We start from the raw sequence: 13,921 nt of genomic DNA, 5'->3' as shown, positions 1-13,921 counted from the left end.
ATAAAAATCAATAAATGTTGATTAAAGAAATATTACATACGTTCTTGGATAGCTTCACTGATTTAAGATATTTTCCATTAAATGAACATCGAGATACGATATATCTTGTAAAAACGTAGTCATGTATTTGTATACATTTAAATTCTGTGGCGCATTCAGTTCAGGTCTGTATCAATAGCTTACATTGAATACTGTTCATATTTTGAAGTTCAACAAAAGAACCGCGCCGTTGAAAACTCTAAACACTAGGCGTGTCTGTTGTCGTTGTTTCGAAGAACGCAGTCTTCGAATGGGTCGTGGAAATCGGTCGGTGTTCGCGTGTCGTAACGTTCATCGAATTATAACGCGGTTTCAGAACCTTAAAATTTTATTACGTCAGTAACATCACAAATACTTTTAATTTGCTATTTATTGTGTTTACACATATACACTATAATATCGCGTGTAGTTCCTTTCTAAATATATTTCTGAAGGAAATAATTTAATTAGACAAGAATTTAGCGTGCGTAACATCCTCATACCTGATTATGAAACATGGAAGAAATACACTACATATCTACATAAATTAGAAATACCTAATAGCATTAATAATTATAAATTTGAACTATTAAAAGCTAAGAACGGTACCAATTCCTACTTGTATTTCTATCCACGTACACCAATTTCGGGACGAGCACGATATTGTTAACAAGTCGCTTCCCTTTAAATTATGCCCGTCGGCTAATAACAGGGAGACACATGACATTCGTGCATGGCAATAATTAATTTTCGCAATTATGCCCGCCTTCGTACCTTCCTGCCTCGCATCACCTCACTCGATGTACTTCCTTTACCCCCTTAACCCTTCTTCTAACACATCCATCCTATCCCTCAACGAATATATCCTTAAAAATCAACCTTGTTCGTTACCATGACTATCACTAACCCCTCACGAAACGATCTTCTGCTTCCAGGTAAATACCACGACGTCTCTATAGAGCAGTATTTAACTCATTAATCGTTCGAGCCTACCCTTTTTTCCTGGCTGGTAAGTCACCAAACTCATCTGTTCATTTTAGCCTACTCGAGGTTGTCAATATACACAATATAGATTACATTTAGTATATTCTATTAAGTCTTGGCACATTTATTGTTAGTACATTTAAAATAGGAATAAATAAAAGTTGTAATTCGGAGATGAAGTTGATACTTATTAACGGCGTGCAATATAAGGAAAATTAATCTACACTGGCAGTTTTAAAGATCTACTTGTAAACCTATTTGGACATATACTATATTCTAAGTTAAGAAGTATTCAATAACTTATAGAGGGAATTCTATGATACTAGCGAAAAGAATGTATAAAAATTGAAATTTACATTAATTTAAAAATAAAATTAAAAAAACAAAGAATCAAATAGCCCACAAAATATTATTCTCAGAACAAAAAAAGACATAATTATTATCCTGTAGCTAAACTCAAACCTCGAATGGGTTAACTTATCAAATAGTTCATCGTTGAATCTGTTCTTCCTGCCTCCCTCCACAACGATGCGACGGCCACATTTCGACCAACTGGTTCATCAAACAGAACAATGTACCGTTATTCGGTCGACGAAGAAATTGATAAATTCCATTCGAAACGCAAACTCTCGCTAGTCGAAAGCTTTGGTCTCGGTTGGAAAGACCGGGTTTCCGCGGGGATGTGCGGCGGGAGTAAATTAGTAATTAGAAATCTGATACTGGCAAGGTAAGTCGGTGTTGTTTCGGCATTGCGTGGCTGTGCGCGTCGCGTGGACTTTTGCGACAGGCACGGCCTCGCGTGACCCAACGCCCCCGCTAGGGTGGCCCAGGGGTCGCTTCGAGCAAGGAGCAAGTAAGCAAGCAACCAAAGAGGGACGGGGAGACCGTCCTGGAAAACGTAAGGGATGACAATTATGCCCTACAGGTAATTGCTAGGTTGCAGCTAAACGGAGCAGGCGGCCTGGCCTCTGTCCCCTTTCTCACCCCTTCTCGATAAACCGCGCGAGCGCGCCTTAGAACGCAAGCTTTCATCAGAAAATCATGGCTTTTAAAAAGCGTCACGCTTCCCGCAGCCTACTAATTTATCGTGGTTTTCTCCTTTCACTATGGACACACGATCTTGGAGAATTGTACCGGATTCTTCTATTCGCTAAGATCACTGCTTTACTCAGGCTATCCTTTAATTTTGATTACTTATTGTTTTTTAAATCTTTCTGTGGTTTCGTGTTTCTTTTATGTAATCATATATTTTTAGATCTTTTACGGTAAGAATATAAAACTGTTTGTAAATAATTTGAACTCTTTATAAAAGGTTTACTTTTGTTTTTAATATGTATTGTCTGTGTAGTATGTATACTGGTGTAAAATTAACAGAGAGAATCTTTCAAATATTACATTAATTTTTAATCGTGTTTTTCTAAATCTGGTGTAGCTGTGTACCTTTAACAATTAGTGAAAAATCATATTATTAAAGGTAAACTATTAGAATTGTGTTATACTATCTACAAACAACCATCGTTGTTCTTCTTGAACCTATATAGTCGATTAAGCTGTTAGCTATAGATATCCGCCTTATAATCTAATTTAAATACTTTAACTGACTCATCCTCCTCAAACGCCATAGAATTCTATTCTACCGTAGACTAGCATGACGTGTTCGACATGTTATCTCTTACTCGTACGCTTTGTGTTAGTATTTCATTGATCGAACGTAATATAATAGTACAAACCCGTTGCATTAACAAAATTCACCTACATTATTCCACACAATACTCCTATCTCTTACATTGTTTCACATCAAAGCTTGCGATTGTCAATCTATATTATTGTCCAAAATCATTTATCATTTATAACGTAACATTTTTCTAATAAACCCTAAATCATTCATTCATGAATCAAGCATGCAGTGGTTATAAAAAGTATTTTTTCATATCGTGTTCATCTTGCAATGATATGTTCTTTTATCAGGTTCTTAATTTCATTGTCATAGTATCAAATTTTTGTAATCGTATGGAAATATTACTAAATGATACAAAGTAATATATTAATGTATCTAATTAATTAATATATGAATTTTATAATAGATACAGTAATGTGCAAATACTTCTTATAGCCTAAGAGCTATGACGCAAATTTAACCAAAGTTTGATTACCTCGATTAAAACAAATTCCAACAATTTCTAAGCTATTTCACGCTTTTACGTTTCAATGTTGAATCATCTTGTATCAATATTGAATCAATTCTATTCTGAGTATTCTCAAGAACTACTCCACACTATTATATCGATTAGAAAAAAATCGAATAAAAAATCGAATGCAAGTGCAATGCTGAACAGTAAATCTCCGAAAACGCTGAATTCATTTACAGCAGAGAAGGGGGTGGGCCAAAGAGGAGAATGAGGGCCGACCCTCTGGCGACAATCGTGCACAAAATTAGCCGCAAATGTGTGTTATTTCGCCCGGCAAGCTGATGTGCGGTGACGTATATAGCTGGCATCTATTATGAAAGCAGTCCCGTAAAAGCTGCCGCCGTCTGACGCTTGTTCCGCACGCGCGTTTTCCCACGTGCTCGTAAGCCACGTACTCCGGCAGCTGGCTGCAAGCGATGGCCATAAGCGGACAACATAAGACGCGTTTAGAACCGCTTAGAAAGGTGTAAGAGAGAAAGATGAGGGTGAAAGGGAAAGAGGAGGTCGTCGAGGGTAGAAAGGAGAATACGCGCCGCTATATCGCTATCATTTTTGTCACGTTATTGGCGTTGCACTGCGAGAGGCCACGTGGCCTGTGGCAGAACGCGGGCATAAGTCGGCGTCGCTTGTGCCTCAACAACACGCTGCATATCAATCGGACACTTCGCGATCAGTATGCCCCAAGCCTTGGCACGCTTTATTTGTTTTGACGTACGTGTCGGTTCGTTGCTTCCGTGAATCGAAACGAGGGTAGTGAATACTTGGAAAACGCGCGTGATCGTTAACATAACTTTTTTATCGAGCACAAGTTTTCGGAGTTTTCTTCGTGGCTGGTGGGCTTTGCCCTTTGATAGCGATAAAACTTGCATTTGGATGTGCTTTGAACGTTTCGAAGAGAGTCATAGTGACTGCAGGCGATAGTGACTCGGTTTTTGCCTTGTTTTTGCTGTATGGAGAATTTGGACAAGTGAGGATATGTAAGTATACGAAATATTTATTTTCTCTTTTTTAGGAGAACGTAGAATTTACTTATAGCAAACTTTTTAAAAATAAAGAATTATTAATAATCATTAGATGGTTTACGAAGTATTCAATTTTTGCAAGCACATTCGATCACTGTAGATTATCAGTCATCCTCTACCATTTTTATTTTTTGAGTATTAATGAAGGTGATTTTATCGATAGTAGCAGTATTTCAATCTTCACTTTTCGATAGTACGAATAAAATAGAAACTTAGAAATTATTGTCACACTTTCCCTGCTTGAAACAATTCTGGTGGTAACTCGTGCCTGTAGGTTTCCAAAGCATAATTTCACGGGGTGCTTAGATGCACATCGAACTGTTTCTTTGGTAGTTTCGTGCACGCGCCCCCGAACGCTGCACGAGAGGCGAACTGAAAAGTGTGGCAAAAGAAGGAAAAAAAAAATGGTCGAACGGTTGGTGTAATGTCGTGTCATTCGAGTGGCGGTCGCATGCCAGCCAGAGAATTAGCGTCGAGTGGCTATAGTTACTAGTAGAACACGTATAGAGGCTGACGTTCGCATGACGGATGTCGATTCAATAGCTCGATTTCACCGGCTTCGCCGTTCCGATGCTCCTCCGACATCGAGGAGAAATTTTACACCGATCGATCGCGATTAACCCTCAACTCCGGTAGTTTAGAATCATAATCTGTTCTAGTCCACGATGCGTCGGCTTCTAATACAATTTTACGGTACTCGAAACAATTTACGTTTGCCTTATTATTTATATAATATTGTACCGAATTATATTTTCGACTTAACTAAATTTGAACTTAAAATTAGAAAAGTGATTAGAATGAGTAATTAAAAACTTAATTACAAATGTTAAAAATTCCCCTTTGTTAAGGAGGATCTAGCGGATAAACAACTATTCTTCTTCTCCTATAATTTTTAGCTATGAATTTATATGCTTTCTTTATCATTGTTTGTAGAATTATATCTCTTTAACATTTCAATCGTTACTTAAGAAGCTATTAAATTGTTAAGATGTTAATCGAATAATATATTTTCATATTTGTATGGAGAAATACGTGTATTTGAATATAAATATTTTAGATTGCAAGAAAATGAGGGTTTCCACGCGTAAAATGAAAAATTTGCAGGATTACAATTGAACGAAGGTATAATTGGATCGAACTTGTAGATCAGTATCAAATCGGTCAGTTTGAGTGAATTATCGATAAGACTGACCAGTGGTTCGTCCCTTCTGCGTTTCCTTTAGCTTGGGCATCGACGTACTTTGTACCTATCAATTATTCGATCTTCGCTGTACATGTCGTTGCTCTAAAATTTCCCCTTGCTTTTACCCCGACGATGTTCGTTTATGTTTAAAGAAGGGAGAGATAGCTATGTTTATCGTAGAAAAAAGAAACAAGCGGAATTGCGCTAGGAGAAATTGCATGTTCAGAAAAGTATGAAACGCGAGAGGGAAATTAAAAAATGTCCGATTGAAATCATAAATAGATTCCTGTTCTTCAAATATTGTATGGTATTTAATTTTTGTACCTATTTAATCATTCTTTTAACCAAAGTTTCGAAACAATTTTTGAAACAACTTTCAACTTTCTTTGCTGTCAAATTACTACATTTTTCTCCATCCCGCGTGCAAATTAAATATACCAATGATGTTTAATATTATAAATCTATAAATACAATATTTTTCTTGATGTCTCATCTCACTAAATTGTAACATGTTATCACATTTCAAGTATTAATTGCAATTACACACTCCCAAAAGTTTCTGTACACAACATTACGTTCCGTAAAATCAATAAATTCAAATTTAAAAGAACTAATAAAAGAAGTTCGCGTTCAATGATTCGTTGAGCGACCACGCGAATCTCGATCGCGGTAATAATTCATCGTTGGCGTCCTCAACGTCGGGCAGCAATATTACCGGATAAAATAAGCCATTAAGTCAGCGACGCAGCCGCGGAGTCTCTCTTCTCGGGCGTTATACGAAGACGTTCATGAAGACGACGTCCTCCTCCGCGACCGATCGTGGAAGACGAAGAGCTGCCAGGGGAGGAATCGAGGGTCGAAGCCAGGATTACCCATCCAACCGAAAGGAGATTCCACTAAGCTTTCAGATTTTACCCTCTTAGCCGACCAAGGATTATAAAACGCAAATACGTCCCTTGATTAGTGAGGATAAAGTAAACATCGGCTTGCCGTCGCGGTTGTTGCTTGCGCGAAATACGTTGTCGTTCGTGAGAATGTCTTCATTCACCGAGCAATATCGCCGTTTATTTGTTGGGAATGAGTGGAGAATGAATTCTCTTCTAAGAGCATTTTTTTTTTATTCGAACTGTAATGCATCTGCAAACAACTGCGTCTTGTGGTACTGTACAAATTTTGTAAAATGTAAGTTTTAGTTCGGGTTGAGTAGATTATTTCCGCCTTCAATTTTTATCGTCCTAAAAGATAAAATTCATCAAAATGTCAGGAGTTTTAGTCTTTGGTGGAAATAAATTAGGTAAAAATATTTGAGCAAATCTTAGAAAATTATCTAGTTGTCACGCATCATAACCTAAATTTTCAAGGAGTACTTGAATCTTCATCTTATATTCGAAGTTCGGAGTGTTTTGTCTGTCACAAGTGACGAAACAAAAAATTTATACTAGAGAAGACCGCGACTTAAGTCCGAAATTCGATATAATTTCGAGGATAATTTCGAGATAGCCACTTTACGGGGATAAACTGTGGGAAGATAGAAGTTTAGAGCATAGGGAAGCCTCAAGCATCCTACGGAAGTCTGGTTCTAATTAAGCGTCTCTTACCCCTGCCGCGGTTCCTTCACTCATCATCTTTCATCTTGCTTCAACATCCCTCTCCGTCAACGTTCACCCGGCTCCTCAGAATCCTCGCGAAGGTCTGAGGTGATGGTAACCATCCATCCTCCGCGTGTTATCATATTCGTGATTGTTATGTCTTTGCTCACGATACCTCGTCGCTGACGTTTTCTCTCGGTTTCGCTCGAGTCGTTGCACGCCTCGATAATTTCCATCGTCTCTCTTTTCCTCGTCATTGTTGCCTGTCTATATTTTCTCCGATCTGCCATTTCAGCCACGCTTGCTCTCGTTCTATCTTCGGCGTTTCTACCTTATTTTCGTTTACGTACATACGCCGTTCTGTCTTGTTTCTTCATGGTTGCCTGGAAATACGAGAGAGCACGAGCTTCTAATTAAATTCCACTCTTTCCTATCGTGTCTTTTTTTTGTAGGTTTCCTCAACCGAACCTTAATTGCGTCGGAATCGGGATGGTTGCTGCCCTCGGCAGAGCTACTCGCTACCGATTCTCTCGGTTCTTTCTCCTTACGCCTCCTTCAACCTGCTTTCTTAATTGGCGCATAATTATGTAAACAATTCCAACGTCGGGCCGAGGGTTGGGCCGTCGAGCCACCCCCTCGTCTTTGGTTTAACCGCGGCTCTATACTTAGCGGTGTCATCAGCTGTGACAAATCGCGAAACTATTCCGCGACGACGAACCTCGCGAGTTAAAAGGGGACACGTGATGTTGGGAAGAAATTAGCGAGCTCAGTAATTAGCATGTATTTGTATAACTGCACTGCCGGATCCTCGGAGTTTCGTTCCTCGGTCGTTTTAATCGTCAACCGCGTTACCGTAAAAAGTCGTTCGAGAGATAACAAGCCCTGTATTTGGGACGGTATAATTGCAAGGAAGTTCTTGCGATATATACTGGTTATGTAGGAGTGCTTGTTTCATGTGCATTTTTCTTTCTCATCTGTGAGAATGATACATGTTTGGATAATTGCGATAAAAATTAGGTCACTATAAATGATACAGTAAGAAAGTTATTTTGTGTAGATAATTTTTTAGAGTTTATAAAGTGTAAATGTATTGACAATGTCCAAATAAAAAATCTTGTTCTGTGCATTTCTTACATCGATATCATCTTACAAAATACCACCATGAATATTCTAATCATCTTTATCTTTCAAGTTAATCTGTTGTAGCTTGCATCAATTATGCATCGATTCGTTCTAGTTACTCGTCGCAATCTACCAAAGCCGCAACCATTTCGTATATAAAGTATAACATTTGAAATATTGTCGCAAAAGTTGAATCGGCTATCTGAGACTATCGCGATTAAAAAACTAGTCGATTAACAAAGAGTCGCGGCAACGACTTATTTACAACAGTTTAGGACAAAAAGGCAACCAGTGCGATGAAAAGTGTTGGATATTCAGGGGCGATGAAGGGGTGGTATAGGCGGGGAACGAAGGTGAACCGTGCTTGCGGCAACATTATTTAAAATTCTAGCTGTAATTACTTTGCTGGGCGGCGCTCCGCTTGATTTATAGTCATCGCGCGATGCAGCTGCGTGGGTGTAAGTAATTAAAAATGTACCATCGCGTGGTATGCCAGCCTTCTTTCTCCTTCCATTCGTACCTCTTCTCGGGGGAAAGACGGTTTAAAACAGGGTCTCGGTTGTGTGCGAACTAGGGGTTGCTTCTTTCCCCAAACCCTAGGTACCATCTCGTATTTCGGCGAAAACGATTGCTCGATGGAGATTCCAGCGATGCGCGCAAATGTTCCTCGAGTTTCGTAAGCGGTTCGGTATCCGTGCCTATATTCTATGCTCTCTCTTTGAATGTCAGTTTCTGGCACGATTTGTTTTTTCATTAGCTACTTAATTGATTAGTTGGTTTGCCGCTGGAATGTTAAAGTGATTACTAGTTAGAAAACTTTAGCGACTACAGCACAACATTATTTATATTTGAAGACAAACTTCTTAATATATTCAATGTTCGCTATAAATATTTTTGTTTCCTGAATAAAAATAGGATAAAGGGATTGGATATTTTAAGATTTTGCTCAAATTCTTGCTAAAATTCCCACTCTATAAGTTATTGGTCTAATTTAAGGAAAAAAAATTCAATGCTACATACATCTGAATTACTCTGTTTTTGTCGACACACATGCTTCTCCAGCACTCCTGGCATAGTCGACAGCGATTAACTGTCCGAGCAGCGAGACAGCGATCAATTCGGTTCATGGGCAACGTCGACTCTAGCGGTTAGTTGGCACAGTCTCCAGGTTAATTGGCCATTCATGGTTAATTTGGTCTGGCGCGAACCCGTAAGGCGATGGAAACGACCCTTCGACCCTCCGGAGACAGACTCGTCGATTTCGTATTCGTCCCGTGACAAGAGGGGCCGAAATACTCGCTCCGATACCGATTTCTGCTTGTCTACTCGCTGGACACGATTCACGAATAATCTGCACGAGGAACGGAAAGACTAGGATCGTTTTGTCCTTGGTGGGCCAGCGCTTCTCTCTCCCTTTCGTGGAAACGTTTGCTCGATACTCGCGGCGCGTATTAATTAGCCCGTCGTTAACGAGTGCGCGGCTAAACGGTTCGTGACCATGGATCGTCTGACCTGCGAATCGTAACAGTTGTTACGCCGATAGTGGCTGCGAATGAGGCGACGGGATAGCGTGTACATTGGCGAAAAACGCGATTTGGTGGAGAAACGAGGGTCGAAAAGAGTTTCGGGGCTGAAACTTTTTCGCCTGCTTTTCGTAACTCGCAATGTTATACTCGTAATAATGATTATTTGGTTGACTTTCTAATTAATCATTGAAATTTTTTACCCATGTTACCTTCTGAGTATTTACTGGAATAATAGCGCTGAAATTTCAGGTTTCGTTAAATTTATTTATGGATATATAGCGATTTAAAATAAAATTGTAATTTTAAAAAAAGAATATTCATTCAAATCGTTCTGTGTTTCTCCCACTTATCTCTACTTCACCTCAACGATCTTATCAATATTACAGCCTAATCCCTAAAATCATCTGACCCCTTTTCAATAATGATCCAGCTAGTACGTCGTCACGGGCAGAAACTCGGACTTGAATTCATAATAATGACCGGCGATTCACGTGGAGGACATAGAATGCAAGAACACCTAAGGGAGATTACTAATGTGATCTAACTGCAAGCACAGGCTTATCGTTAAAGTATCGTTTCGGGTTCGATCCCAAGAAGATGCAGCAATTCTTCTCAGTATCTTCTCCAGTAGAGGAACGTTAAAGACGAAGGAAGAGAAGAGTTTTACCAGACGATGGAATACCTGGTTTGGACATGTCAGTTATAAGCAATTCTAGATGCGTCAGTCCGCGAATGAAGTTCGTCCGTCGTGTCGCTTGCTTATCTACTTTCGTACGTGTTTGGGTTAAACGCAGTACCGCAACAGGCTTGTCCTGAAAGTTATTACTTTGGTCGAATCCGCGATTTCACGATTCCGTGGACGCCATGCTCTGCCTCTATACTTCTTCTTCCCGCACCCAGTCGAAACTTGATTACTTTGCATAATAACCACCTCTCCTCCGCGTACACAAATCTAGAGAGTATCGACTGTGTTTACGTGACGCCGGATAGATTCGAACTTGGTAAACTCGATCGAATCGAGTAAATTTCTGATTCGATTAAGGAAATCGATGAACTGCAAGTGACACGTGTGGCTTATGAGATAGTTACCGTTGCTTTAAGCATTCTCTTTGTTTCGTACTAATCTCGTGCAATTTTAATGTTCTTTATGATCGTATGACAGCTCGAAGCTTCTGTGGCTTACTCATGACCCAAATCAATATTTATGTAGAGACGAGCCCAGTTCCAGTGCAGCAATGGCAATGAGTTCAGCGAAATTACCTTACACGTTTCTTTCAAAGGAAAGCAATATCAATTCGATAACTTAAGAACGAAGTGTTTATTGTTAAGCAAAGGATAGTTTTGAATTTCAACGCGATATCGTACTTTCCACCGAGCACGAAGACAGTAACATCACAGTATTGATGGTCAATTCAAGGATGTTCGTATCCTTATGTACGGTCTTGCATGCACGTACAGGGCTCGAAGATCAGGATGGAGGCAAGAGGGACCCTAGACACCGCAATTCACACATTGAATGCCTTCCAAGGCTTCTCCATCCACTTCTAGACCCTCATCCATGGTTTCCAGGACGGCCGCGTTATCTAGTATCTGGGGAAGGACGAAAGACAGAAATGGACAACGACGACCATCGATGAAAGAGAGAGACGTGGAGCAGTTCGGTAATCTTCGAGTTTACAAGACGCAAACAGCTTAGGTGGTAACGCACCGATAAGATCTGAGCCTCTCCTTTCTCGATATACCGCTGATAGCCGTCGTTAGGCCGCGGTTAGGACTTCGTCGAACCGCTATAGAGTCGCTCCTCTGCCCTACTCTCACAGTGTGTCGTATTCCTATCTGAAATCTCTCGTGTACCTTGAACGGTGATAAGGATTTCCTACGTTCAATACCCGCTACATGCTTGGATCATATTGCTCCAGTTGAAGTTCAAGCCAGGACTTGAGGCTTGCGACTTAATAGCGAAAGGCGTGTGTAACGTATACCTCCCGCTGGCCGCGGAGGAGGTTTCAATTCCGGGGCTCTGGCATCCCTTATCCTTACTAGCCACAACCGGCTAAAAGCGTAATCTAAATTAATGTTCGCCTATCCCGTGCATAAACCTGCAAATTAAAGTACGACCGACTTAACGTCAGCCAGCCGATCGAAATTGCGATTTTCACGAAGATCTACCAACGAATGTGCCTTAGTTTTCATCGAATATGAGTGAAAATTTTGAAAAGCTAAGTTGGTGACATAGGTGTTTGAATCGGTTGTAAGTAATATACATATGCGGGAATTTTCTTATTTCTTATGAAAATTATTTTGATTATCGATTAATGAAGAATAAACATTATTATATCTACTTGGTCTTGAAAATTATCTTAAAAATTATTGTCCTTGTTTAGATGATATATATGTTTGTTTTAGATTTGTCAAGTATTCATTTTTTTAATTTTTGTAAATTAATGTATTACGTAATGTAATGTATTACGATCGTAAAATGAAAATTCATTCACGAATTTTTTAGCAGTTCATTTACCTCCCTTGCACTGGATGGGTTTCACATTGTACTGTTCACGCGAGCTCGAGTTCACATTGTACAACGTCGCGCATGGCTAATTATTTTGGGAAACGATCGATTTCCGATGTTTATTTTTAAGTATACCGGGGAAACAGGAAGAGGAAGGGACAAGGAAGAGATGCGTTAGGGTTGTTAGACAATTTTTTTGAACGGGGTCGACAGGAAGGGTGGCACGCGTTTTCCTGTGGTACACGGCAAGGGGCTGCATTCAGTGGCGGGTCACTCGGGAAAAGAGGCCATTTCACAGGTCTTTGCGTCTCGATTCACCTTCGCTGGACTCGTTTAACCCTAAACTATTCTTTCTTGCTTCACTGTATTTCAGAAATAGACGTTATCACTTCAATTTTTCTTCTAAGAAATTTCACTATCATTTATATTCTTTGCATTGGAAATACAGAACACAAAATACTCCTATTACTTCAGTCGGTTTTCTACAATTTCAAACTTGTTGAAAAACATCCAATTTATAAAAAACGCATTCAGGTACACATAAATCTATTCAATCCTACATTCAGAGACACTTCCTCAAATTTCTACCCTTAATTACAGCATCGCGAATTCAGTCAAGTTGTGACAATACATTAACTATTTTAATAAACTTCTAATACTTTACATGATACAATTGATACAGTCTCACGTACTTCGACAACCTCTCACCTAACCTTCAAACACAAATGTTTAGTCGTCACTCTTTCAATCAGCTTGTATATACACGCGAATTCACGAGCAAAACGTTCTTTTTCCCATTACCAGATGCAAATATAGGAGCTAATTTCAATTTTACGCATATTAAAATCGAGCATTCCTCGGTTGCCCAGCTGACAGGGCAGAGGAGAAAAGAGGAGTGGCTGGCTTTAGGATAAGAAAAGGTGGATTGCGTCGTGGAATCGAGGGGGTAGCAGGGGGTTGGAACGCTCCGTTGGGATTAGTCGGAAAGCGATTTCATCCTCGTGGGTGGTTGCAACCAGGAAAACGTGCCCCTCTTCAGCCATTACCCTCGGAGCCTCCGTTACCTTAGCTTGTCTCGCTCGCGAGAGGAAAGCCGGGCGAAAACCAAAGCCCGAAATTAGAATACAAACCCATCAGCGGCGGCGTTCGTGGTCTTAGGACCTCATGTGCGCGCAGGGAAAGAGAAGACGAGTATAAGAGAAACGAGACGGGGCGAGATTCTGAAGGAAGCTGCGCTTTCGAACAGAGAGTCTAATTTACATACGCCCCATAAGAGAGACACCAACCGCGGCTACGGAGGCAGAGGTGAAGCGCGTAGAAGCCGCGTTGCGTCGCGTCGTTCTGCTGGAAAATACTGTAATTGGTTGCGATGCTCGCGAGAGACGAGAGATGAATTCTGAGATTCGCAACGGATTTCCCTGGATCCCTCTACTCCGTAGGGTTACGTTTTATGGAAAATTCGCGGTTTGCAGTGATGCTTGATTAGATAAGGCACGATCAGGTTTAGAATATGCTGAAGTTCAACGTGTGAAACGTATGTCTCGGTTTTTAGTAAGTTTAATTTGTCCGCGGGAATTCCAGATTAATCTCGCCTTTGAAGTTATTTTAAATGAAGTCGAATTTTAAAAGAAAAGAAGAAAATTACGATATCGTATTCTTCTAGGGAAAACTAAAAAATTCATTCTACTATGATCTCTATTATTACTCTACTGTCTTTCCAATTGATCGCTTTTCATAAGCAGGTTTTCCGCGAATCGTTGGACTGGAGGAGGAAACGCG

The 13,921-nt window shown here is 40.0% G+C and overlaps 1 protein-coding gene across 7 annotated transcripts in view; it reads left to right on the top strand.

Annotated features, from left to right (window-relative positions):
- Positions 1-13,921, top strand: part of LOC117215041 (mucin-5AC-like) — a 303,613-nt gene that overhangs the window by 123,166 nt on the left and 166,526 nt on the right. For 3 of the 7 annotated variants that reach the window (XM_033461436.1, XM_033461438.1, XM_033461435.1), the window contains exon 2: positions 954-1,027. The exons of the other annotated variants lie outside the window; for them this stretch is intronic. The gene's annotated coding sequence lies outside the window, so the exon portion shown is untranslated. The remainder of the gene's footprint in view (positions 1-953; positions 1,028-13,921) is intronic. 7 annotated transcript variants of the gene reach the window in all.

The sequence above is a fragment of the Bombus bifarius genome, unplaced genomic scaffold, assembly GCF_011952205.1.
Source record: "Bombus bifarius isolate JDL3187 unplaced genomic scaffold, Bbif_JDL3187 scf7180000009343, whole genome shotgun sequence".
Classification (NCBI taxonomy): Eukaryota; Metazoa; Arthropoda; class Insecta; order Hymenoptera; family Apidae; genus Bombus; species Bombus bifarius.
The sequence above is the reverse complement of the archived record's forward strand: the minus strand, read 5'-3'. Positions and strand labels throughout refer to the sequence as shown.